The sequence below is a fragment of the Gavialis gangeticus genome, unplaced genomic scaffold (genome assembly GCF_001723915.1).
Source record: "Gavialis gangeticus isolate Ggan-Ray unplaced genomic scaffold, GavGan_comp1, whole genome shotgun sequence".
Classification (NCBI taxonomy): Eukaryota; Metazoa; Chordata; order Crocodylia; family Gavialidae; genus Gavialis; species Gavialis gangeticus.
The window spans coordinates 18,486,629-18,493,366 of NW_017729003.1; positions in this window are offsets into that span (position 1 = coordinate 18,486,629).

Here is a 6,738-nt window from a genome sequence, read left to right on the forward strand (position 1 = left end):
GGGGGGGGGGTGTTTCACAGCATCTCAGGTTTAAAAAAACGGAAGACTCTGTGGGAGAGGAAAGTAGCAGCTTAAGTTTATGCTGTGTTGCTTTTTTAGTTCAATGTTAGACAACAATTGAAAGCTATTTTTTATGTATGAATTTTTCTAAAATGTTTGTATTTATTATGCAAAATAAAAAAGAATCAAATTGGAAAAAGAAAAGCAGGAGGAGGGAGAGCAATTCAAACTATCTAAAAGAGTTCTTTAAGAAATCTGTATCAATATTAAGACACCCTCAAGACTAGGAAGAAGTTGCTGACTTAACTTCTTTTAAATTTCTTGGTTATATCAATACTATGAAGAAATATATCAATCCCCATCACCAATCATCCACAGCTTGATGGGATAAAAAGTGGCTTCTCTTCTCTACCTACATATTCTCCCTGGTGGTGGCCCTCTCATTGGAGTGCCGAGAACCTGACCTCCACCACGTGTGCTCTTTCCATGATCCAGTTGGCAGTGGAAGCGTGGCTGGAAGCTGAGGGGTGCCTGATAATTCTTTATCATGGGGCACTGGTGAAGATTTTCTATACACTGGGGGACCTGCAGTGCTTCTGGTGCCCTGTCCTGGGGTGCTTGCATCATGAGCCAGGGCTATGGGCCTCTCTATGGACCAGGTGAGGAGGGTATCTGTGGGTCCCACTGGAAAGAGTGCCCCAGCCCCTCAGGCCCCCCTGGCATCCCAGCCACAACCACAAGTCTACCTGTGACCTCAAGGAACCCCACCTCCCAATCAAATTTAGAAGAGTCCCAGGGAGGGCAGCAGCAACTGGGGGGACAGAGGGAGCAGGGCCCCCCTGCCCCTAGTCATACCTCCATCATGGCTGCCCCACCTTCCCAACCCTCACCTTCTTTTGCTGGAGCCTATCCACCTGAGGACCACCCCATGGCTGCATGGGTTTAGGTCCCCTCCAGGCATAAAGGCAAGAGGAAGACCCGGGCACAGCTGGAGCCTTCTGAAGTGGAGGACTCCTTTCCTCCTCCCAAGACCACCACCCAGGGGAAGAAGTGGCCCAGCCTCCAGGGGTCTCCCCAGCTGTGCCTGACATCCCCACCCCTGGGAAAGATCAAATAGGTGATCCCCATGGAGGAGGTTTTGGGGCTGCTGGATAGTCCAGAACAGAAGCCTAAGGGGGGAAGCACCTCATTCTGCTGACCAAGGCCTACACTTGAAACCACGCGTGCCGAGGCTGAAGCTGCCTACCCAAAGGCCTTCCTTTGGGTAGGCAGCAGAGCTTCCTCTCTCTGATCTGGGGGATACAGAGGCCCCGGTGAGTCCTGAAGGAGGAGGTCCCCTTTCTGAGGACCCGGAGGCAGAGACCAAAGCCACCCCAGTGCATGGTGGGTCTCTTCCCTCCCCCTACCTGGGAAACCTCACCTCCAGCCTGCCCCATAGTCCCGCACCAGAGGGGGTCGTGGTGGGGTCCCCTAACCAACCCCACCACAGGAACCCTGCACAGACCCCCTAGGGTTCCAGCTCTACCCCACCATTTTGTGAAAGAGCCCCACCCCTGTCCCAGGGGGCTGCAGAGCTCTCCCAATCCCAACCAGAATCTGGGTTCTTAGCAGACAGTGGGGTTCAGACGGTGCCTATGAACAACCCTGAGCCCCAGGACCAGGAGGAGGATGCCCAAGAACCAGCAGGCTCCATGGAGCCTGCAGACCTCTCAGTCCCAGTGGTTTCTAGGGATGAGCTACTTGCATTTCTTGAGGGTGACTACATCCACTGGTCTCCCAGCAAGGTACAGCTAGCCTTGGAGCACTGGGGAGATTTTGACAGTGTCCTTGAGATGCTGTGGTGGGGGAAGGCAAGGGGCCCAAAAGCCCCTTCCAGGATCTATAGGTGGGTCTGCAGTTTCATAGATGCCCTCTATACATATGGGATGGCGCTATGTGGACTGGTGGGCCTCACACCAGGAGTTGAGATGCATGAGACCCCTCCTGAACTGTCTACTCCACGCCCCCCCCAGCCATGAGGTCATTTAAGATTGTAACCCTCAATGTCCACAGCTATAAAATGGGTCTCCAGAGGTGCTGGGTGCTCTCCTTCCTTCAGGAGGGAGGGTAACTCATGGTATTCTTGCAGGAGACCCTGATGAATCCAGCCAACAAACCGAATTGGCAGCTGGAGCAGGGAGGCAAGGTCTTTTTTAGTCATCTCTCAGCCACTTTATGTGGGGTGGCCCCTGTGAGGGACCTGGAGTTGGTAGACTTCTTCCACCAGGTGGCCACATAAATCAGCACCCTCAACCCTTGCAAGTGCCTGGTCCTTGGCGGGGACTTTAATGTCACCCTAGATGACTGAGACCAGTCAGGCAAGAAGCAGAACCAGGCTGCCATGTGCATCTGTGGGGAGATCCTGATTGACTACTCCCTGGTGGAGACATCTGGCGTGCCTGTCACCCCACTGAACCCCCTGCCTTCACCTATGTGAGGGTGGGGGAGGAGCAGGCATGCCATTCCTAGTTAGAGTGGATTTCTATGTCTTTGCTGCACTTTGCCCAGGCCCACTTCTCTGGCATCTGACTGACCCCTTTCAGTGATCACTACCTTGTCTGGGCCCAGGCCACACTGGGGCCTGAGTGTCCGGGCTGGGCCTACTGGCATTTCAATGCCAACCTCTTGGAGGATGTGGCCTTCAGGGAGGGTTTCTGGGAGTTCTGGCTGGCCTGGTAGGAACAACAGGCAGCTTTCCCCTCAGCTCAGAGATGGTGGGATGTGGGGAAGGTGTGCATCTGGCTTTTTTTCCATGGCTACACTCGGTGGCATACCTGGCAGAGGGAGGTGGTCCAGGAGTAGCACTTCCCACTTAAGCTGGAGCTCGAGAGGTGCCTATTCACTGACCCAAACAATCTGTCCCTCTACAGATAGTGTCGGGAGAGGTGGGAACAGCTTTGTGCTCTGGACAAACACCACACCGACAGTACATTTGTCTGCTCACGTGTCTAGCTCCTTTGGGAGATCGGGGGGTCAAGAAGTACATCACCTGCCTTCTGGCGTGTGACGGCACCCTCCTTACAGATCCAGGCAAGATGCACCAGCACATGTGGGCCTTCTATGAAGAGCTCTTGTCTCTGGATCCAACCAATGCCAAGGCCTGTCAGACCCTGTAGGAGGGACTCCTGCAGGTCAGCATGGGTGACCTGAACTGGCTGGAAGCTCCTCTCACTCTGGATGAGTTTTCAGCCACCCTCCACCTGATGCCTGGCAATAAGGCACTGGACATAGATAGGCTGAACTTGGAGTTCTACCAGGCTTTCTGAGATGTCCTCGGCCCAGACCTCGTTGCAGTCTGAGCCAAATACAAGGGAAGTGGGGTGCTCCCCCTGTCATGCTGGAGGGCCATGCTGACCCTATTGCAAAGAAGGAAGATGCCCATGACCTAAAGAATTCACGTCCCATGTCCCTCCTCTGCACAGGCTACAGGGTGGTAGTGAAGGCCATCTCGCTGCACTTGCAGTCAGTGCTGACAGACACGATCCATCCTGACCAGATGTACATGACAACCTATACCTGGTTTGGGACCTCCTGGAGCTTGCACACTGGGAGGTCCTGTTTTTCACCCTCCTATCTCTGGACCAGGAGAAGGCATTTTACAATGGATCATGGGTACCTCACAGGCATGCTACGGGCCTTTAGCTTTGGGCTCCACTTCATGCAAGCTCTCCAAGTGTTGTATGCCTCTGCAGAATATTTGGTCAAGCTCAACTGGACCCTGACAGAGCCCATTCCATTCAGAAGAGGGGTGCTTCAAGGCTGCTTGCTATCAGGCCAGCTATATGGCTTGGCCCTGGAGCCCTTCCTTGTTCTCCTGTGGAAGCGGGTGTCAGGGTTGATGCTCTGGTAGCCAGCGGTGCAGCTGGTTCTGTCAGCATATGCTGATGACGTACTCCTCATGGTCCAGGACTCAGGTGACTTAGCACAAGTGGAGGCCTGCCAGGCATTGCCAGGCCTCCTCTGCCTGGGTTAATTGGGTCAAGAGCTTTGGACTGGCAGTAAGTGATGGGTGGCAGGTGGGCTCATTTCCACCCATGCTCCATGGGATCCATTGGAGCATGGGCTCACTGCTGTACTTGGGGTTCTACCTGTCTCTAACAGAACTCTCCCCACTGGAGAACTGGCACCAGCTGGAGGAAGGAGTGGTGGAACAGCTCCAATTATGGGCAGGGCTCCTTAGATGTCTCTCCCTGAGTGGGAGAGTGCTGATACTGAACCAGCTAGTCCTGTCCATGCTCTGCCACTGCTTACACACCCTGCCTGTGCCCCCTGAGGTCCTGCTGGGATTCCAGAGATGGGCACTGGAGTTTTTTGGGCCAGGAGAGCAGAGTTTTTTGGGTCATTGCAGAGGTCCTGAGCCTCCCATTGCAGGAGGGTGGCCAGGGCCTGGTTTGCTTGCACAGCCAGGTCTTGGCATTCTGCCTTCAGGCCTTGCAGCAACCGTTATACGGTGTTGACAGCCACACGGCATGGGGCCACCTGAGGCGTGATTTTCTCCACCATTGCTGGGGACTCTGATGCAACTAGCAGCTCCTCAGGCTGTGGGGCTTCTCCCTCTGGGACCTGCAATGGCTGTTAGATTTCTACCAGGACCTCCTCCAGGCCTGGAGGCTGCTTTCTGTCTCCAGGTCTCCTGCAACAGTCGCCCAGGGTGCCAACCTGCTCATCAAGCCCCTCCTCTGGAACCCCCCCCGGAGGTGCCAATGGCAGAGGCACCCCACTTGCAACAGAGGTTGATCCTGGCTGGTGTCACCAATACTGGAGACCTCCTGGACTACGATAGGCAGGAGTGGGTGGACCCCTCTGCACTGGCCTGGTGTATGGGTCTACCAAAGACACGTACAACCTGCTGTCTGGTCCAGGAGGTGAAATCTACCCTACTTCCCAATGCCCTTGCCTTTGTTGACCAGGTCCTGCATGGTGGTGGCAGTCCCCACCCACCCCCACCTTGTCCTGCAGCCCACTGGAATTTGTCATGGGGCCGGTGCTTCACCCAGCTTCATGGCGCTCTCTGCTCCACCACCTGAACTGACTGAAGGTTGCCAGACTGGTCCGCTTTTCCACTGTCCATCAACACCACCTCTACATGCTTGTGCACCACGCTGTCCATCGTGCCACCCTCACATCCTGCCCAGACACCAAGTGGCGGGACCTGCTCAGAGAGGACATGGCTGGGGCACCCCAGTGGCTGAGTCTGTACTCCACCCTCATCCCATGAGCCACTGGGGACCTCAGCTGGTGGCTCCTCCATGGAGCCATTGCCATTGGCATGTATGTGGCGAGCTTCATGGACACCCCAGTCTCCTGCCTGTTCTGTGGGCAGAAGGTTACCCTGGCACACATGGTGCTCAAGTGCGCCAGGCTGCATCCCCTCCAACTCCACCTCCAGAGCCTCCTCTTGAGGTTCTGGTTTAATTTCATCCCTCACCTTTTTGTTTTTGGTGACCCCGGGACCTCCTGGTCAACCTTCTCCTGGCCCTAACCAAATGGGCTCTGTATTTGACCAGGAAGGAGGCCCTGGCTGGGAAGATGCCCAGAGACTGCAGGGATGATTTCCTCTCACTTGTCCAGTCATGTCTCCAGGCAGAGTACCAGTAGGCACCATCCACTGTCTCCTTGGATACCTTTGAGGACTGGTGGGTGTGGCCCAGGGGGCTCTTCTTGGTGTCCCCCTCAGGTGCACTTATTTTCATTTTTTGACCCTTTGACCCACATGACACTCCTATCCTGGTTTTTAATTAGTTGTCCCAAGTAGTTTGTTGCATCATCCATCCATTGGCTCCATACATTAGGAGCCATTAGTTAGCTGCGTGGGCCTCAGATTTCACACTAATTAGGTGATACAAATAGTGAGGAGTTTCTGGGGTTCAGCCAATTGGTACCTGAGGACACTACCCCGTGTGCTAGCTGAATTGCTGAAGCAGCCTTGACAGTACCCTGCACCCTTTACCCACAGCAGAAGTCTGGCAGTAGGGGCTGCTGCCTGGATGTGGCCTGCTGCATACCTGCCAGACCCAGATGGGAACTGCACAGCCAGTAGAAGCATCTGCCCCTCTGGGCCAGCTGCCAGTAGGCTGTAGCTGCAGGTTTGGCCTTTGTGCAGCACTATTACCATGTGTGCCCCTGCCTGGCTATCAGGGCAGCTATCACCTGAAAGATTTTCCCAGTGTGGTGGCCTGCTTTGTGTCAAAGATCAAAGTCTTTGGTTTTGGATGCCGATGGCAAAAGAGCAAAAGGGTAAAAAAGTCAGAGGCTAACACAACAAACTCTGTAATTGTAGTCTCACACTATTATTTTCTGGTTTATTACAGTACTGTATATTCACACCCTGTCTGTGCCTCATTTCAAATCACTTGAGCTCCCATACGAGAGAAAAAAACTAACCTTGACAGCCCAGCACGAAAGATAACGTCCCTATGGTAACAAGATACCCAGATTAGCTAACTTTAATGGAGTTGTAAAATTAAATAATATGCTATGCTTGCCCTCTTGTGACCAAACAGGACCAGTACCACCCAAGCAAAAATATAACCCCCCTTTTTATGAAACTTGAGCAAACAAAGAAAGCACAAGTGCCAGCTGGTTAATTATTCATGCCTAGCGTAAGATAATTGGCTATTCTATTTTCTATAACTATGAAAGAACTTCCACCCAAAGGAGAGATTCATAGATTAAGGGTCGGAAGGGACCTAGTAGATC